This window comes from Oreochromis niloticus, linkage group LG15, assembly GCF_001858045.2.
Source record: "Oreochromis niloticus isolate F11D_XX linkage group LG15, O_niloticus_UMD_NMBU, whole genome shotgun sequence".
In the NCBI taxonomy this organism is placed as follows: domain Eukaryota; kingdom Metazoa; phylum Chordata; class Actinopteri; order Cichliformes; family Cichlidae; genus Oreochromis; species Oreochromis niloticus.
Window position 1 is genome coordinate 22,686,175 of NC_031980.2, and position 21,045 is coordinate 22,707,219.

The 21,045-nt window shown below is 40.3% G+C and overlaps 1 protein-coding gene across 2 annotated transcripts in view; it reads left to right on the plus strand.

Annotated features, from left to right (window-relative positions):
- The window catches only part of hivep2a (HIVEP zinc finger 2a), a 117,671-nt gene that overhangs the window by 7,408 nt on the left and 89,218 nt on the right, over nucleotides 1–21,045 (plus strand). Inside the window, exons 2-3 of one of the 2 annotated variants that reach the window (XM_005452402.4) lie at nucleotides 4,462–4,513; nucleotides 18,439–18,558. The gene's annotated coding sequence lies outside the window, so the exon portion shown is untranslated. The remainder of the gene's footprint in view (nucleotides 1–4,461; nucleotides 4,514–18,438; nucleotides 18,559–21,045) is intronic. The other variant, XM_005452403.4, reaches the window with a different exon arrangement.

Genomic DNA, 21,045 nt, shown 5'->3' on the forward strand with positions numbered 1-21,045 from the left:
CAAACTGGCCTACTTTCTCAGCAGCTTGTAATTAGTCTCACTTCATGCATTTATGCATCAGACAGTGGAGCTAAATCAGTGTTTTGTAATCAGGAAATCCCAGATGACACCACCATCATCCTGTTCTCCTTTACTGTACTCTACACTGCCAATTTGACAACTTAAACTATGGTTGAATAATTTTGAATATCATTGTAAAAGCTGCTGTTTTCTGTCATGACGCTGTATGCTATAAGGGCCTGAAATCAAATGCAACACCTTCTCTGCCAACATTGATTAAAAGTAACTCATAGATTAACTGTTATACTCATTCCAAATAAAACAAACAAACAAACAAACTTTATAGGTTTTAGCTTCTCAACTGATGGGATTTTATGCTTATCCTTGTCTTCTATATCCGTAAACTGGATGCCTTTGGGCTTTTAGACAGAATCTGATCACCTTACATTTATATGCAGTTTTACTGGCATATTTTCTCAGTTCTTGGAGACATTTGGAAACATTTAAAGCTGATTCATATGCTGCTCTTTCTTCTTATTCTTGGACTCTGTTTATACCGAGTCTTCACTTCACCCTTCACTTCATCGCAACCTGTTTCAGCTCCTTTCTGAAGCCATCTCCATTTTCAATGCACTTAGGCATGTAGACATGGTCGAGGCAACCTGCAAGTTGAAGTTCAATCTAAGCATCAGAATAAGGAAGAAAGGTGATTTAAGTGACTTTTTGTTGCTATCAAACTGCTGATTTACTGGGATTTTCCCACACAACTATCTCCAGTGAGCAGCAGTCGTAAATGCCTTGTAGATGTCAGAGGTCAGACAAGAAGGCCACAATAACCACTTGTTATAACCAAGAGCATCTCTGAATGCGTTACAAATTGAAGCTTGAAGTACTGTAGATGGGCTACAGCAGCAGAAGATCACACTGTCTGCCACTCTTGTCAGCTAAGAACAGGAAATTGAGGTTACAGTTCACACCAGCTCACCAAAGAAGGGAAAAGACTTTGAAAAGCAGGAGGGGGCAAGAGGGCATGTAATCCAGTACTAGCAATGTGTACCTAATAAAGTGGTCAGTGAACAGTAAATAGTAAATACAAGTCTTTCATATTATTTCTTACTTCACAGGTAAGATGACACAAATTCCTGCTTTCATTAACACCCAGACACTCGCTTGTATTGATTTTTCTTTTAATCTTAGATGGCTAAGTATGATTATATGATTTAAATAAAAATCTGTGATCTCAAACACCAACATACATCCCTTTTTGATGTTAGTCACTCAGAATTTACTGCCGCTATTTTGTGCCGACACTCTGCAGTCATACCGGGAGTATTTAAATATCTGCACCCACAGAAACGAAACCTAAACCCGAATACGTTGCAATGAGTGTTTGCACAATTAAAAACTTCTCACTTTCGCTCACTGGGAAACTCTCACTTTCATACTTCACTGATGAGTCCAAGTGTAGGTAAAACCCTGCTGAACCCTGGCATTTTCTCTGGGGGATGTCCAGAGGCATTTTGGGAAATGTAGTCAATCCAAGTGACGAAGGTTGGACAGATTTAGGGTAAGCAGATAAACTTTAAATGGTAAATTATGATGAGAATGATTAAAAAATGATTAATCGAATGAGATAAACATTTCAAACTGATTATATCTGATTATGTGTAATCCACATGAGGGTTTTTCCCCCTTAAACTCATTACAAAAGATCTACCACAAATGTCTGGATTTTTTAAAATCATAATAATTGAACTATGCATTAATATTTACTTTTACTGCTTAATCTAACCTGTGTTTTTCATCAAAAGTTAATGCAAATCTGTAAGAACAAACTTTGTTAAACACTCTAGCTGGTATCGGTGTGCCGTTCCCAGGCTTTGTTTGCCCAGTCTGATATTATCACAGTGAAAACACAGAGACAGCTGCTACTGTAGGTTTAGGGTGAGGTATTTGCATATCCATACAAAAGATAAAAACACTTCAGAAAATATCTGGGGATGAAAAGAAATCCAATCTCAGCAGGTGAGACTAAACAGAAACCCCAGTGGGCTTAAAAAAATAAAACAATGGAAAAACATCACATCCAAAGAAAAAAGTGACAAAAGAAAAGCGAAAATCAAGATGACAAACGGATGACATGAGTGATCTGAAGCTCTAAGACAGGATGTCGTATGTTTTTATTTGCTTATTGCTGGATTCATTGTGGGGTTTGATATGGCAGTGTCAAATGTTCCCAATCCTCTAAGATGGCAGCCGAGACTTCAGCTCCTGAAGACGTGTTTTTAGGAATTTATGATTACAAACCACAGGATCAGCATGTCACCTCTGCTGTTCTGAAGATATTACAGAAGCACTGCTGCTGTGTGTTTTTAGCTGACACCCATTTAAATTCTGCACTGATATTCGTACACCAAGAGTGTCTTATAACTTTCTCACCTTTAAAAACAACTGAAAATGTGAGACGTCCTCAAACCTGAACAGCGTGTTGTGTCAATTGTCAGTAACTGCTGAAATAACACAAATGCACTTTTGTTTCCCACGCACTCACTGGGCAGGCTTGCCAATTATGGTAAACGACACCTTAGTATATGTAATGACTTGTTTCTCATTTTTATTAATTTATTAGTGCACAGACCCTTTGCTTTCTTGGCTCAGTGATATTAAGAAATATAGGACAGAAACCTCCTTAGAACTAGGAAAAAATCAGTCGTTGCTGATTCCCTTGAATCTTTGGATTGCATATGGATCGCAAGGCAGTTGCACAGGGTAACTCGCGTAACTTGTGTAACTCGGATGGACTGCAGTCAGTCTTGCGGGCAAGAGTTTGGCAAATTTTTGAAAAACTGCTGTCTAGTTTCTACATGCAGAAGAACTGTTAACACGTTGGAGTCAGACTGAGTCAGTCTGTGCCGATGAGTCTGGTCTGTGATGTCTCTCTTTGGAATTGGACACTTGACTCAGTTGGTTGCCAACTACTTGTATTTTGGTTATGATCCTATACCAAAGCAAGGTTGCCGAGTGTTTTGAGGGTGAGACAGCCAGAAAGTAATAATTCCCTGCAACACTGAACTTTCATCAAGGAGAGTGGGGCTTGTGTTTCATGTGGGGGCACTGTTTCTGAAGATTAATTGTCCTTCTAGATGGCTGGGAACTTTCTGTTTGGAGTTTGCATGTGCCTGCCTGGGTTTCCTCTGGGTGCTCCAGTTTCCTGTTGCAGTCCAAAGACATGCTTGTTAGGTTAACTGGTGTTTCTAAATTGGCTGTAGGTGTGGTGTTGGTCTCCTGGGATAAACTTATCCCCACCTTAGTCGGGGATTTAATCTGGTTCAGTACAACGCTGCTGCCGGATGAAAGACCTGGTTGACAACATGCATTCCAGTTCATCCCAAAAGTGTTTTATGGCCTTGAGGTCAGCCAAGTGTTTTCACACCAAACTTGAAAACTATTTCCTCTTGAACCTGGCTTCATGTCTGGAGCCATTGTATTGCTGAAACAGGAAAGGGCCTTCCCCAAACTGTTGCCACAAAGTTAATCCATCTAAACTAAAAATCTTATTTGCTGTAGGGAAATAATTTTCATTGGATGTTTGTTAGGCGACAAACTGAAGGTTACCAAGTACTCTTCAGCAATACTCCAATTAAAACAGCAATTTATCATTTTTACACATCAGTTTAAAAGGCATGAAATAGACTCAGTGTAACTGCTTTAATTGGTGAGCTTTCGATTAGTGAGCTGTAAGGGAAATATTATTATTTCTACTCTTTTTCCTCACCACTTGGCAGTCATCTTTGAAAAAACCCTAGGGCAGTTTTTTGTGGACCAAGAAGCCGTTTGGAAAGGAAAAGCTGCAGATATATAAAATCGCCAAATCTAATGAAAAACAAAAGAGAGTAATATTGCTTTAACGGCTCAAAAGCAGATGACCGGCCTTTTAGGACAAGTGTGATACAAATGTCATTTTTAGTATTTCTAAGGTCCCCCATAGATTTGGATTATTTTTGATTATATATGATTTTTATTACATGTCTGGTTTTGCTGGGTGTAGCCTAATCAACAAAGATGAACAAAAATATTGATCGTCATGTCTAACTCTCTGCCAAAAAGGAAATTTGCATGCTTTTTGAAGATGCTCCCGTTTTGAACTACAGGACAAGCAGCATAAACCAAAACTATGCAAATACTGCGGGTCACATCTTGGTGATAGTGTGGCTTTGGGCAATGGGTGGGTTAAACATCCCCCAGCCATGTTCATATCGTCAGTCCAGTGGGGTTTTTTTTCACCATCGTACTGCGCTACAGACTGCATGGGCATTTGGCAATATGTCAGAAATCAGCATGACTCCAGTGCAGGAGGCAGCCATGTTGTATGCATGTAGCACACAGAGTGTGTTTAAAACTGGCAGTTTTGCATAAGAGTGCCATCATGCTCTAATTCTGTCATCTGTCTTTCTCCTCTAGGGGCACTTTGTGGACTTGATAAACTGGAACAGAAAGCAACCGATTGCACCAGGTAGGATCCACAAGCCTAATAACTGCTGTGTACTTGTATGTCGCGATTATAGTGTAAAGTAATATATGACATCCAGTCATTGCGCACAAAATAGAGTAGCTTCTAGTGACTGGTTGCTTATCGCAATATCAAAAGTAGTAGCAGTCACCACAACATGTTTTGTATTCTACGGTAAGAACCCTATAATAATACAGAGAAAACCCAACAATTACACAACCTCTTATGAGCAAAGACTTGGCTACAGCTGAAATGAAAAACTCCCCAATAAGAACATAGTCAGAGATGTCCATATAAGGACATCCTCTCTCTGTCATTAAATCACTCAGTATAAAAGGAACATTTTGACCAGTCTGAAGCCAAATAGATTATTTGAACCTCACTATTTGAAACTTTGGCCATGTTTAATATGAGCATCCGCAATTTTAACAGACTGTATATGGCAGATAATAAGGAAAAATACAGTAGGTCCCTTTAATTTTAAAAAAAAGTCAAGAAAACTGTTTAAAAATGCAGTTTGTGTAGAAAAAATGTTGAAAATAGTTGAAAATATTTCAACTATCTGTGCAAGAGTAGAGTTTTCATTTAAGAAGTCGTGCATCTCTGCAATAATAACCATCTTTTAAAATGGCTGATTCTTCTGTGATGAGAGAGAGAAGGAGGCTCATAAAGAAAAAACAGACGGTAAGACAAGGAGCCATTTGAGCTGTTTTCATTTAACCAGAATTACTCTCAACTGTTTCCTCCCGGCTGGTTGCCGGGGAAACTGGCCAGCTTCGTTATTGGAGGTGCGACCTCAGCTGGGAGTGCAAATGATAGAGCTCACTTTAACGTTCCCGCTGCCTGCAATCACGTTTCTGTGACTCTCTTTCATTAACATGCTTTGTACTGTTTGGTAAATGATCTAATTTTCCTCCTCGCACGCACAATAATCAGGTCGGGCTTTTGTTTGCCGAGACCAAAGTTTTGCGAGCTGAGCTGATTATGGAGCGTAAAGGCAGAAGCAGACGCTGTGTTAGGATCCAAATACTGATAAAACACAAATCTAATCCGACAGAAATGTATACCCATCTCTTCTAACTCTGCTTTCACAATGATGGCCAATCTGCCTGAAAAATGAAATAAAATAAAATTTGGGATAATAAAAGCAAACATATACCCCAGGCTGGCAGCAGGGGTTTGTATCGTAGCAAGAAGTGCAGAATTGCCAGACATCATATGCATGTCACTGATTCTCAGATTTTGTCATCTCAAACTGGAATTATTGCCCTGAGGTTTTATACCTTTGCCAAACAAGTCAAGTTACAGCTTATCTTCATGTCTGTGTTTGACCTTCTGGGTTCATGATGACATCACCTCATCGCATTTTACTGGAACTGTCATTAACAGACATCAGCTGGCAGAAGGTGTAGCTTTTTCTGTTGATATTCAAAAAAATAAAAAAACAAATGAGGCTTATGTAAAAAAAAAAATAAAAAAAAAAATAAATATGTGTGTGTGTGTGTGTACCAGAAAATTGTTCACGCCACAACGTTGATGACAAATATACTTTTTCTAAGACTAAACACAAGAAAGTAACATATGTCTTTTGCATGGCTTCTTATACGGTTGAATATGGTAACGTTTTGCAAGGATCTTGAGAATTAATTGTTGTACAGAATTAAACAAATGATTACTACTCAATAAATATAATCACAAATTTTGAATGCAAGAAAAAAAACTTTGGCATTAATTTGATTCTTCTTGTTTAATTCTGAATATGTCATATTTGCAAAACCAAAAATTTCTCAATATAACACAATTTTTTAATAGTTTTCAGCTGACAGTAATTATCACTTTGAGTCTCCTAAATTCAAAGAGAAGACGAAAAATAAGTCAGCACACGTGTTGTTAAGATAATAATAATAATAATTATAGCAGTCTTGCCCACTCAGCTACCATCCTGGAAACGAGTTAAACAGACTGAGGCCCAGCTAGATTAAGATCTCATGAAAAAGACTTTTTCAGTTTCAGCACAGTCGTTAAATTTTCAGGTTTTATCGACGTGGTCAATGTTTCTGGCTTATCCCACCATTGTGCTGAATAGGTGGTGTTGTGAACACCAAATAAGAAGAAAATGAGGTGCTCTATAAGTTTACTATGATAACGAGTAATTATGCTCCCCTGGCGTTATATTTCCTGCAGCAGCTAAAGCAGATGACTGGCTGTTTAGGAGAAGCAGTGGGACAACAACCGTCATGCTAATGTCTCCGGTAATTCAGTGTTAGTGGAATCTTCCAGATTATTCCTTCACGTTACTTATTTCTTTTCAATTGGGGATAATTTATCCAAAGTTCAGGAGCAAGACCTCGTAAACCCGTCTTCCAGTCTTATGTCTATAAACACCTTCCCGCTCCGTGTACCTGTTTATTGTCATCTTTGGTACCACAGAGATCTGCCAGGCTTGGGAAGCACCACTGATCCTCTGCGACGCCTTCCTCAAACCTCAGTGTAAGGCTTTAACTGAGGTCTAAAATCCATCTACCATTCCCTATCAGTAAGCATTGTATAACCCATTTGAGGTTGTGGTTCTTGCCAATGATCTTTTATTTTTATCAGGAAGTGAAACTAGAACATGCTAACAAAAGAGATTCTTAATCTGTCTTGTAAGACGCTGACGTAGGGAGCATAAGCTTAGCATGTTGGGTTTTTTTAAAAAGGGAAAGTACAAGTACTACACATAACTTCCCGATGCTGAACATGACACAGTTTTCTGCTAGTTGATGCCATGATCACAAAGAAACATGATGTTGAGTTTTTAAAAATCTTAAAGCGATTGCATAATCTTATGATTTTTCTCTTAATCAAATAGAAATCTTGACATAATTTTTTATGAGATATTCATGGCTTACCCTCTAAAAAACATCCTACACGGACTCATATAGTGCAAGGAACTAGAAAACACAGATGAACAATGCATTCATTCCCTCAACGCACTACTACTGTGTGAAAAAAACAAGATGATGTGCTCTGTAGCATCAAAAGACTGAATGCAGATCTTATTCCCGACCTTGTACAGCTGCTTTTTATTAAAATTAACATGCAAGTCAGGTAGAAAATGATTTTTTTTGTGGGCCATTAATGTTTTAATGTAGTTGATATAAGCCCCTTTTCCAGTAATAATGGGAAGGTCAAAGGTCAAGACGCAGAAAACAGTCATAAGCATCAGCATCCCTTGACAATGATCATCAAGGACAAATGTTTTGCATTTGAGTTCAAAGCAGGGGAGTAGTAGAGGAAAGGAGCTGTGCAAGAATAGTGCTTGTGCTGGAAGAAAAATACTGATGCAGCAGTGACTATAAACAGATGGAGGATAATTCATGAAGGAGGACTCGTGAAGTGACTGCTGCGGTGAAGATTACACTAAAAATGATGGATGGAAGAAGTGTGTACTGGAGGCTGAAGATTAGGGACTGGGCTTTTGCGTTCTTTGCTTTTCAAATGTGTGTTGGTTGCAAATATGATGGATAGCAGAAGAAACTGGGTGTGTGTGTGTGTTTGTGTGAGAGAGAGAGAGAGTCAGCGGTGTCACTTCCTCTTCCTGCGAAACAGGCGGCTTGGTATCAAGGATGAGATGAACTATGTAATCCAAACATCCTCCGTCTTTCTCTTCTTCTATCTCCCGCTGGCTCTCACATCATGCTTTCTTCTATAAGTGTATGTGTTATCACCCACGAGTCTTTGTTTCTGTGTGTGTGTATGTGTGGTTGAGGCGGACCATGCACAGAAATAGATCATGTAAAGCAGAGATTACTATCTGCACCTCAAAGCATAAACGTGTGGGCCTTTAAACTTCATACTGTGTCATTTCTGCACACACGAGGTTACGCACTCATGCATACAAACACACAGCAGAAGACATGCACAGGATGTGCGTCAGTGCTTGCACAGGGTGCACTCAAAAATGCACATGATGTCTGCGTGTGCCTGTGCATGTCAGGTGGTTTTTGAGGATATCGAAGGTGACAAATGTCAACGGCTGCACTAGACAGTTACAAGCTGTTCTGACAGCGTCTTCGTGCATGTCCGTTTTCTTGTGTGTGCGAATTTCTGTGAAGGAAACTGAATGCGAGAGGCACAAAGCACAAATTACAAAGTATTTCTTAGATTTTGGAGGTGTAATGTTGAGGTATTTAACAAGTTAACCTCTTAATATCCACCAGGCCACCTGAGCTAAGGTTCTTCTAGGTTTAAGGTCAAGGGTTGTGTTTTTTTGAAGAAGAAAAATGTAGAATGATGTTAACTTGGCAGATTTTCTTTTAAAACCTTTTATGTGTGGGTTTTCCAAACAGGTAAAAATTCCATAAAAAAGAGACAGTAGCTTAACCCTAAAACTCTCCCCACCTCTATGAGTCACTGGTGACTTAGTGGATATAAAGAGGTTAAAAAAGGGGATGGTACTGTGGGTTCTTTTTTTGGATCCACTCTGAGAACTGGAGGGCAGTTTTCTCTCTTTTTAGATTTCTTCCACATTGTGCAGTAGCTTCATTTGGCATAAAGCTAGCTTTTCCTTTCTGGGAATATTTTGTGTCGATTTTGTAGCTATATGGCTTTTACACATGGCCCTTTTTTGTATTTTAGGCTGTTGGATCTATGTTGCAACAGTGTCTTGTCTCTACCTTCTTTGTTTTTTCTTCCTATTTTAATGTCCAGCATCTGCAAATACAGATTTTCAGTGATAAAAATGATAAAAACAAGTGAATGAGGAAATAAAATTAATTTAGGAAGTAACAGAGGACCCTACATGGTATAAGGTGAGCCAGCCTCATGTATTAACATACTCACATGTGCATACTCACAAACCTGTGTGTAAGTCTCAGGGTAGACAATATTCCCGCTTTTTTAGACTGAGCATCAGTTTTTAGTTTTTTAAAGGTCATCACTTCCATGGAAACACTTTGGAAAGCTCCCCCCTTTCCCCCTTGCACCTCAGACATTATTATTTAATTTTCTTCAGTTGGAGTTTATTCTGCAGATTGCAGACAGTGAGCACAAGCCCGTTGATTTAGGATGAGTCCGATATATGAACATAAACACAGTGGCAAGAACAAAACTGGCCGCTATGTATATGTCATAAATCTGGTGGTGATTTTATGTGCTTATTCGTTTTTTTGCACAGGTAGAGAACATTTCTCTGCACATATTACGAAAAGTGGGTCATAGTTTGCTTGGCACAAGTTGATTGTAATGTAGTCAAAACTGGAACAGCAGTTTTCAAATTAAACAGCTGTTGATTCCATGCTAGCTTTATTAATCTACAACACAAATAAACTTTTGTTCCTGACATTTCATGATACTTCTCACCACTAGCCTGGACTCCAGGCCTGACAGAAGGCTGCAACCTGCTCCATCTCTCTGTGGTGGAAAGTGGCTGACAAGCAGTTCAGAAAGTAAAGATTTTATGTTGTACAATGAATCAATGAACTTCTGCACAGATGTGAGGATGCTAAAATGCGAAGAATGAAGGTTGCCGATACCAGTGCTGCTAATATTAGCCACACTTTGCTACCTAGTCTACATAAGACTACATAAAGTGACAAAAAGTCCAGAAAAGTGAGGTGAAATAATAAAAGGGAAATTTTAATTAAAAAAAAGAGAACCAAATGGACACCGTGATAAACAGTGAGTTGGGAAGTAAGCAGATAAACCAGTAATGGATAGCAAACTAGTGAGAGCTTCACATCTGTTGAGTCATTGGTTAAAGCAGACGAGGAAGTGAGAGAAACACACCCGTCCACTCCGACAAAATAGTGTGTTCTGATAAAGACTGTAAAAAAAAGGCGGAGAAGGAGGTGAAGAGGAAGAAGTGTATGTTCTGTTACCATGGTGACCACAGCTTGGTACAGCGGATGCAAGCTGTGCCCTTGACAGCATCGCATTGGAGAGCGAGTCTGATACACACACACACACACTTGTGGAGGGCAGACTGACGATCATGTGTACTGTGTCAGAATGAGTGGTCGCCCTCCTGATGTGTGTGTGTGTGTGTGTGTGTGTGTGTGTGCATTCATCCATGTGCGTGTGTGTGTGTGTGTATGTGCAGGTCATGAGTAAGATAACAGAGTGATGAATTTGAATAGCATTAGTGGGATATGAATATTGCCGAGACAACAGCAGTTAGTTTGGTTCCCATTTCCTCCATGTAACCAGAAGTCCACTGGCTTCTTTGTTTGTGCATTCAAATGGCATGGAAAGCAGTGTGTGTGTGTGTGTGTGTGTGTGTGTGTGTGAGGGAGAGAGAGAGAAATATATAGAGAGGGAGAGTAATAGTGGTGTGTCTGAGTAAAGTGCGGTACAATAAAGAGCTTCAGTTTCGCTTCCGCATCATTCCTCATGCAAATGACAGCTTTGTTGCGCTTGCAGCCTGCACATTTCCTGTACATGCTCTATATATGTGTGTGTGTGTGAGTGTGTGAGTCAGAGAAAGAGAAACTATACCCATCAAATTTAGTTCATACATATCTGCATATATTAATCTATCCATGTGGTTTTACACTATTTCACCTTCTTTCAGTCTTCACTTCACCTCCGTTGCCAGTTTGGACAGGCGGTTGCCAGCACTGCACAGGTTTTGCATTTTTCTTCACATTTATTCAGAGATACTGGTTTCAGGCTTTCGCCTTCTTGCCACTCATCCTTTGAATGGGATGATGCCTGCTGCTCCACTTTGTATGCACTGAAGAATTGAAAAAAGTTCTGCTTTATCGCACCCCTGCTGCCGCTAACCAATCAAATCGTGTTATGAATATGTGCTGATACATATGTGCTGTCACTGCCCATGTTTATAATCTGAAAGCATCTTTAAACTTCCTGTAAACAGAACACAAGTCATTTGTTCATTCACAAAGGTGACCTTCAGAGTGCAGTTTAAACCCTGTCAGGGACGACTCCTTTTCTTTTGCCATCGAGTCGGAGCATCACTCGTGGCCTGCAGGGTGACGTGGATACTGCTCCGCTCAAGAGGTGTTCAGAAAAAATAACAGGATGTTTGTGGGAGGAAGAGCTGGAGTGATGAATGGAGAGAGGACAAGGTCAAGAGAGAGGGAGGAGGGATTGTAATTAGCCGTCCCCTGCTTTCTCCACCTCGAGTTGCCTCCTGTCACTTCCAACATCCTTTCGCTCCGTCTATGCTTCCAGTTGATTTTTAGTAATCTTTCATTTTCCCTTTTAACTCCTTTCATCCCTTCGCCTTACCATCAATCTCTCTGCTTTCTTACCTTCAGCCAATTTCTTTTTTCTCCTACTTTCCATCCAATTTCTCTTATCCTGATGGCTCTATCTTTCCCTTGCTCTGTCCTCAGTTTCCTCTTTTGCCTCATCCTTTCTCCTTCAGTTCCTCACTATGCTGCCCTTCTATCTTCTTAGCATTTTCTCTACCTTTGCCTTTCTTTACCTCTCTGCCTGGTTTCTTTTTTCCTTTTTTGCTTCTTTGTTCTAAATTGTTTATAATGATCTGCAATTCCCACATTTGTTACTCCTCCCTTCCATCTTCCTCTGCTCTTGCACTCCTTTCCTCCATCCCTCTGCTCTTCCTCTTTGCTTCTCCCCCCCTCCCTTCATCTTTTCATCCCTCCATGATCTCCTCTGCCAGGGAGGAACAGGTGGCTCGCCTCTGCTGTGCCACTTGGTGGCTTCCTGCCTGAAACACAGAGAGCAATAGAGAGATTGTGGCCCATGTCAGTGCACTGCCTCTCCGGCTTATAACATGTGACGGACGGAAGGAGGAGGAGTGGGAGGAAATGGAAGAGGAGGAGGAGGAGGGGTCCGTCTGAAGGCTGTGATTTTGGAGACTGAGGGAGAGAAAGCGAGCAGCAGGTGCTTCAGTGTGAAGCACTTGTAGAGGCGCACACATGCACTTAAAGATAAGAGCTACCAAGATTCTTCTGTGCCCACACCAGCATGACATCATTTCCTGTCCTCACACTGTAACTTGGCACAATAAAGACCCTCTGGTGTTTGTCTCAAACTGGTAATTTAGCTGCTCTTTAACCCAGAAAGATTAGAGAAAAGCTCAGAATAGGTCGTCTCTCTCACTTCCTCATTTGTTTTCCTTTTGAGTCCTTATTTCTTTTGCATCTCCATCTTTTGTCTTTAAGCTCCCTTTGTATAAAATTATATTTATCTCTGCACTTTTGTTCAGACATAATTATTATAAATAAACCTTAGAAATGAACATGAGCAAGTGCATGCTTTCAAAATAACACGCCCAATCTTCTCTCCTACTATCTCTTGTCTTTCCTTTGCACTATTTTTATTCCCCTGCTTTAATCTTAATCTTACGCTGCAGTTGCTAAAATTGACATATTCTGTAAAAGTGAAGGGATTGAGGTTGTTCCTGTAGCCGCTAGGATTAGCTGCTGCTATAGTAGCTAGCCATCTCCATATGCATGGCATTAAGACCGATTAGCTCAACGCTAGCTCACTCACTCACTCTCAGAGTATTAAAGCTTAAAAGCTAGCACAGCTGGCTAGCACCTCTCGCACCTCTCGCACGTCAAGCGATGGGGGATTAGCACATGCTAACGATGGTTAGCTCTCTGGCAGGCTAAGAATTAGTGCTTCAAAGACGAAGTAAATCTGGCACGACCTGAAAATATGCTCCAGCTGAATGTTTTTGATGTCTTCAAAGCAGACATAAGTGTTTAACTAGGGAGATATGTATGTTTCTATGTATAATTCCTGGTTAAGTCTTGGTAAAACAAGTGTCCCTTTTTCACATCTTAAAATGCCTATGAGCAAGGCACCACTTAAGTAATAACAAAGAGAAAAAACAAACCAAGAAAAGGCTCAAATAAGTTTTTTATTCACAATTTAATTCCAGTGAACGGATTAAATATTCCTCTGTAGGTTCACAAAAAAAACCCTCACCCCTTTTTTATCTCTTAAAACCCTTTCAAACCTTCATGGGATAAACTTCCATCATTGTGGAAACTAAAATCAAGAACATTAGTCTCCAGGCATTTTAAAAACTTGAACTTTCTCTGGATGTTATATAAAGACTACCCAACCCCCCAAAAGTCACTCATATAAAACTAAAGCTGAGCAGCAGTTTGTAGCAACAGTTACTGTGGTTTCCTGCAGTGCCATAGAATATTATCAATATTCCTGGTACCAAGTTTAAATGTAGCATGGCTATTTATTTGCGAAGACTAAACAGGCTAGATATAATGTTAACAAAAATGCATTTGCATGCACATTCAAACTAATAGTAGCAGAGCTACCACACATGGCCTGCTTACAGGTGATTTATGATTCAGCAGGAAAGCTACGTCATAGCTAAGTCATAACCACAAACCTCTCTGAAATCATACGCTGAAACCTGACGTCTGCTTCTCTAGAAATGTAACACATTGAGCCTACTATTGAGATTCAGTACTGTTCAATACTGTTCATTTCTTTTGTGCATTTGTGACTACCTTCTTTATCTTCCCCCATGAAAACAACATCTGACGGCCTCCCCTTAATGATGAACTAGGTATATTTCAATAAAGACGTAGTTTTACAACCTTAAAAATCATTTCTGGCTTTTTTGAGAGTAGCTGCATAGGGAGAGGCCACCATCATTAAAATCAGATCCAAACCGAATCATTTTGTTCTATAAACAGGCCTGAAATATGACAGAAACTGTTGAGTTAAGAAAAAAGCTTGAAGGGTTAATCCTGGTGGATTTATTTATCATCTCCATGTACAAATGAAATTATAATATATGTGGCTATCTATATGTCTTTACATGTGTAAAATGATAATCCGTATTGGCCTTTAACACTATCCCCACTAAAGATGAAATATTCCAGCAATCAGTGTTTGACATAATGCGAGGTCTTGACTGATTAGTAATTCATGAGTTACTGGTGAGTTTAAGACAATAGTGTGGAGGCAAAAGTGTTAATTGGTCTTTATTCAGATTATATTCACATGCATACAGTGCATGAAGAATAGCCACACATGTTAATAAATTCTAGACCCATGTGTCAATAGATATATACATTTTGACACGAGTATGTATAACACAATGTCACAGTATTTTCTCAAGTCACTTTCTGTGTGTTGCTATGTTTTAGACAATCAGTAGATTATTGAGATAATAAAAGATGGAATTTAGTGACTTACACACATCTTACTAATCAGAGTGAAGTGGGTCTGAGTGCAGTAATTATAAGTCAAAATATGAAATCCAGTTCCAAAATATTGTGTAAGACAATAATCTCTAATAGTGTTTTGTAATATATTGCTGTTTTTCCCCCCTTTAACTATCAATATCAATGCTCTTATGTGTCACTCACCTCCATGTCAGCTGCTCTCCCAGCACTCTCCACCCTCACTCTCTCTTTACCCTGAACACACCACAGCATCAGCATTACAGTAAAATGTTGTCAGTAAACAGGTGGAGTTTGTTGCCATGAAGTTCAGGAATAAATGATTAACTCTTTCTCACATGTATAGCGATGACTTTCTCAGACGCATTTCTGATGACAGCTGTGTTTCATTTCAGAACATAGTGCGACATTTTTTTTATCATGTCAAAGCAGACCCTGTGTTGTAACCGGGCATTGTCTGAGCCCAGTGATGGACTCATGACCTGTCCAGCTGGGAGAAATCCACCCTGTCGGTAGCTCTAAGTTAGATAAGCAGTTATGGGAATGGATGGATAGATGGACATGGCACGACAGCTAAATTTAAATGTTCCCTCTAGTGTGCACGCTACTCATTACTGTTTGACGATAAATCCACATGGTCTGTGTCTAACTTTTCCTCACTAAGGTTTAAGTTCTAAAAAAAGTCGGAATATTTTGCATATGTTTATGCAAAATTGTCACATCCTATTACCGCCAATGCAGTACAGAGCCCTCCACTTTACCACAAACTCCCAGACTGTGTTTTTGTCCGCCTGCCTTTATAAATGATCCTCCGGTACTGCAAATTTCTCTTTTCCGACTAAAGTTTTGTGCAAATTTTTACAGAAAATGTAACTAAAACGCGTCAGACTTCTCGAAAAAACAAAACTTCTTCTTTTCTCTCTCCCTTCACATTTCAGCTTCACCCCTCTTGTTGTCCAGCTCCATTTCTCCTTTTATCACTCTGAGTGGTTTGCTCACTGTTTTTCCACAACCCGTCCATCCCTCCATCCAGGCGTCTCCCTTCTTTCAACCACTCAGTCCTTTTGCCTTCTGTTTCATCCTTCACTCACTCTGATCCCAGTCTATCCCCCCTCCTCCTCCTCTGCCGCCTCCTCCTCCGCCTCTTCAAAGCTCTGTCTATCTGTCTCTGGATGCAGTCCTCTCCTCCCTTTCATCACCCTTTCCTCTCCTCCCTGTCCTTTCCTCCCCACTCTCTTCTCATCTCCTCTCCTCTGTTCTTGTCCTGTCTCAACTCGTTGGTCTCCTGTTTGTCTCTCCTGTGATGTGCTCCTCTCCCTTTTCTTCCTCCTTTCCTCCTCCTCTATTTATTTCTCCTTTTCTCCCTCCATCTCCTGTTTTCCCCCTTCCTTCTCTCTTTTCAACTTCTTCCTTCCAGCTCCTTTCCCTTTAATCTGCTCTCTTTTCCCTCGCTTCTCCACTTGTTTTCCCTCATTCTCTGACTAACTTTTCCTCCCTTGTCCTTTCTTTTCCTCTTTTCCCTCAGCTCCTCTTTCATCCTAATGCACCGACAGAAACCCCAAAATCCAAAACAGATCCTCCTTTTTCTTTTCGGCTGTCAGTGGTAAGGTCTCTCTCCAGGCTCTCTTTTCAGTTTCAGGCTTTTAAGTGACGAGGCACGAGGCGAAATTAAAAGACGCTCAGATATCTCCACTGTTAGTTTTGAACGTATCTGTGCCTAATGTGTTTTCCACACTCAGACGCACAAACGGTGTCAGTGACAGGATTTGTCTGACAGCTGGGTGATATTAGACCTCTCTCTGAACTTAAACTACATAGGATGATCAGAAGCAGCTGTCAGGCGTCTTGTGTGTGCGCGTGCATGCGTGCGATTTCGCGTTGGACTACCTTAGTGTCATCAGTAAAATTTGTCCTTCATCTCTCTAATTCCCACTGGATATTAAACACAGAGACATTCAACTGAGGGCCAGAAATATCTATGCAAATATGTTCAGATAAGTCCTGTTTTTCAAAAAAAAAATGTAAATTTAGTGACGTTCCTACAGAAAGTGTGATTGTTGGCATGAAAGTAAAGCACATTATGGGGAAGTATTAGAGTTAGGGGATATTTTAAAGTGTTTCACATTTGTGAATATAGAAGTATAAGCTAAGCTGTGTCAATTTTCAATTCAGTGAAGACGAAGAGGTGATCTATTTGCATTTAGGACCATTAAGTCAGTTTGATATCTTAATATTTCTCCTGGTTAGGTGAGTTAAACATGTAAGTAAGAACAAGAAAGTGCGACACACTTAAAATCAATAATGAAAGAACGCAGTAAATGTGAATAAACCTCACCAAAGAGTGAACATTTAAGTCATGGATACCAGCACATCTTGCAGATCCTGTAACTCTAGAGCCTTAAACAGAATGCTGGACAAACAACGGTGAGGTAGTCTGTTGAGGAAAAACAACACAAAGCCATGAATAATTAACTAAGACTAATAATATAATCTGAAATCCTAGAATAGTGAATCTAATTTAAATGGAGGCCCAGATTCACACTACAGAGCACATTTTTGTGTGGCTGGTGCTCACTTAGAACATGTTAATTAGCAGCACAAGACAAGGAAACGATGTCATGTACTAATGTGGGAAGGTGCCATAATGTAAATTCACATACTGGACTACTATACTCACCTGGTTGAATCCCCTTTTGCCGTTAATGCTTTGTGACTTAATAAGGATTTGGTCCTTATAGAAATGGACCAAAATGATATCATCACAGATTTGTCGTCTGTGTCCGTGACGCCAATTTCCCATTCCATCTCATCCCAAAGTTGCTCTATTGGATTGAGATCTAGTTACTGCAGAGGCCGTTTGAGTACAGCGAGCTCATTCTCATGTTCAAAAACCAGTATGAGATGATTTGAGATTTGTGGCATCAGAAGACGGGTACAATGTGGCTATAAATGGACGGATATGGTCGGGAACAATGCTCAGGCTGTGGCATTTAAAGGACGCCCAACTATATTCAAACCAAATATTCTCCACATCATTACACCGCCACCCTCATTTGTTGATACAATACAGGATGGATCAATACTTTCATGTTGTTTACACCAAATTCTGACCCTACCATCCGAATGTTGTGGCAGAAATTGATTTGCTTTCCTATCAGCTTGAAGCAGCTCACTGGTTATTTTCACTGTTTCGGGCCATTCTCTGTGAACGCTAGAGAAGGTTGTGCAGGGAACTCGAGTAGTTCAGCAGTTTGTGAAATACTCAGACCAGCAGGTCTGCAACCAACAGCCATTCCACTTCCAAAGTCACTTAAATCACCGTTTCTTCCTCATTCCGATGCTCGGTTTGGACTTCTGCAGTTTGACTTGACCGTGTCTACATGCACAAAGTTATTGAGCTGCTGCCATGTTATTGGCAGGTTAGACATTTACGTTAACAAATGGGTGAGCCTATGTACCTAACATAGTTGCCTGTGAGTGTCTTTATTTGGCTGCTTTATTTGTTGAAGATTTAGGGAAATAACTGGTTGTATGTTGCAGAAATGGATGCAAATACTCTCAATTCCATGTACAAAGACAGAAAAAACATGCACATTAAATAAAATCAACACATCATTTATTTCTACATGAATACATGCATACACCCTGACACGCATTTGCACATGAACATGTACATATAAAGGCACATACAGGGACGAAGTTGCTGCTCATGAACCCAGTCACACTCCCAGTCACTGTTTCTGGCCTCCTCACCAAACCAAACACTGTAATTTATCTCCATCTCTCTCTCAGGCTGACCTCAGGCCGTTAAAGGTTTCCAGTTGGGTTTGTGGCGGGCAGAAATGTCAGAGCTGTGGATTCCAGCGGCGGGCAGAGAGGCTGCTACAGTATGTGGCGGGAGACTGCGTTGCTGTAAGTGTTTCTGTCTGTGTGTGTGGTGATGCTTTTCTTAGGCGGTGTGAGTGTGTGTTGAAAGAAAGGCTGCTTGATGATCTGAGCTGAAGAATTCGAGAGAAACTGAAGGTTTCCCACCTGCCCTGTTGACTTTGGGCATATCAACAACAGCAAAGTTGTTTTTTGTCTCATGACTGCACAGTTCCTGCTCTTTCCCGAGAGTCAAAAACAACCAAGTGTTTACGTGTAGTTTGTCCACTTTGAGTGAGTCTCCAGGTTTGTCCTAACCTGCACTTGAGGGAAAGTGGAAACATACAAAATAACCCCCTCTGATGACATGTGGTCACAACGAAAGAATAGACTTTATTTGGAGAGAGTTTTGTTTAGAGAAGCAGGTTGGCTCTGGAACAGTAGGTTGGGAAATTACTGGAAAGCAGTCAGGTGCACGTATATGACAAAATATGACAAAATATTGGAAGATTGTTGGAAAACAGTTATTTTGTTCTGTATCTTTAAATCTTCAACTTTATGTAGAATTTGTCTTTTCTCGTCTCTTATCTCCACTGCGATCATTTTTTGTCTCTACATCTTCCCTCCGCTCCTTTCTTCCTGTTTCTCAGATGCTGCTCAGGGCCAGAAGAGTTATATTTAGCTCTGCTCTCCTCCTCCTCCTCCTCCTCCTTTCTGCCCTCCGTTTCTGTGTTTTGCCCCTGCAAAGATGGCTTCATTAGCCATAGACCTCAGCATGAAAACACACACACACACACATGCTGGGGTAGAGAAGGGGATAGAGTCTGTTACATAAGAGGCTCTCTTATATAATTTGATGCATATTTGATGCTGAATGGTGCATTGGCAATGCAGAAAGCTGTGAGCGTGTGTCTTTGTGTGTCTGTGTATGTGTGAGTGGGTGTGTACGTAAGGTAAGCCAGATTTTTGCAATGTGGCCTCCCCTTGCCCTCCCTGAGTTGTTACGTCAGAGGGAAAGCTAAAGGTGAACGGGCAGTCAGAATCAAAAGAGTGTGTGTGTGTCAGTCTGTGTGTGTGTGTGTGTGTGTGCGTGAATCTCCAGAGTATATTACAGCTCAGTATCAAAGGACTGTTTTGAGCTGCTTATATGTTTTTTTTATCAGTGTCATCTTACCAGAGTACAGTTTGAAAGCTGGTCCTTTGACTTGTGTACTTCTCTCTCTTCTCCATTTCCTCCTCTGCCATTGATCTAAGTAGAATAAGAGGATCAATAAAGGTTAATGGCTTTCTACCTGGGTTCACCTCATCGATGCACTTCATCAGGAATGCCCCTGCTGCCTGCACACTCAGGATACAGAAAATAATGGAGGGAAGGACTGCAGACATTTCATTAGATGTCGCTGTCAAACAAGCACGATCTGATATCGTCGTGTTGGTGTTGTTCCCAGATCATCATACTGTTCCAGGATCAACATTGCAAGTGACCAATGAGAATGTTGTGACATCATACTTTTGCGACTTCGGGAAAAACCATAAAACAAAAAAATGTAGTTAAGCTGCGAGAAACCGCCTCTGTCCGCAGATCAACAGACCCTGACCCTAATCCTAACCCTTTAATAAACGGTAAGCAGAATTGATATTGTCCTTGCAACATTGGAATTTCATAAATGCACTAACGTCACAACAATGTGATTGGTCACTTGCAATGTTGAACCTGGAACAACATTTTCATGATGATCTGGGAACAACACCAACACGACGATATCAGATCATCCGTCAAACAAGGTCAGCTTTTTTGCTGACTTGTACTCCTTCAGGTGCTTTACTACCAAAGATTTGTCTTGAACGGTTGCTCAAGATTATTGTTCAGATTAACCTCATGAAAGGGAAACTTGGGAACTAAAGCTTGACTGACTCATGAGGGACAGAGCAAGAAAGGAAATGCCAAAATTTAATCTAGAAGGGTCTGAGATAGCTCGCCTTTTATTTTGTCCTGCAGTGTCCTACATTTCCCATAATGCAGTTCAGAACTGAGGTTTACTGTCTGTGACAATTAAACGGAATCTGATGTTAAAACTGCCCCTTTCACCACATTTTTATTTGTCTCCTCAAAAGCATGAACTCGCTTGCCTCATGCTGCCTTCAAATCTTGTGGGAATTTTAAGGCTTTGGAGCAGAGTTCACACGAGCAAGCTAAAAAAGGCTACAAAATAAACAGAATGAAAAGAAAGAAAGAAAGTCACTAATAATTATTGATTTGGTGGATGCATGTAAGTACACTTTCAGGGCTTTTGATTTTCTTTTTTTGCCTGAAATATTCGTGTAGAGCTCTACTTTTTTTCTGTGACTGCAGCTTTGTAATAACTGTCAGGTTGACAAATGCATGAAAGTATGACTGCTTTTCCTCTACATTGCATCAGCGTAAAACCATCTTGTAGGTTTATTTTTCTTGGAAGTAGTGAACATGTAAACTGTGGTTGACATGTACAGACTTAAGAAATGGCGTTAAACAGGAAATGTGGTGCAGACTGATTT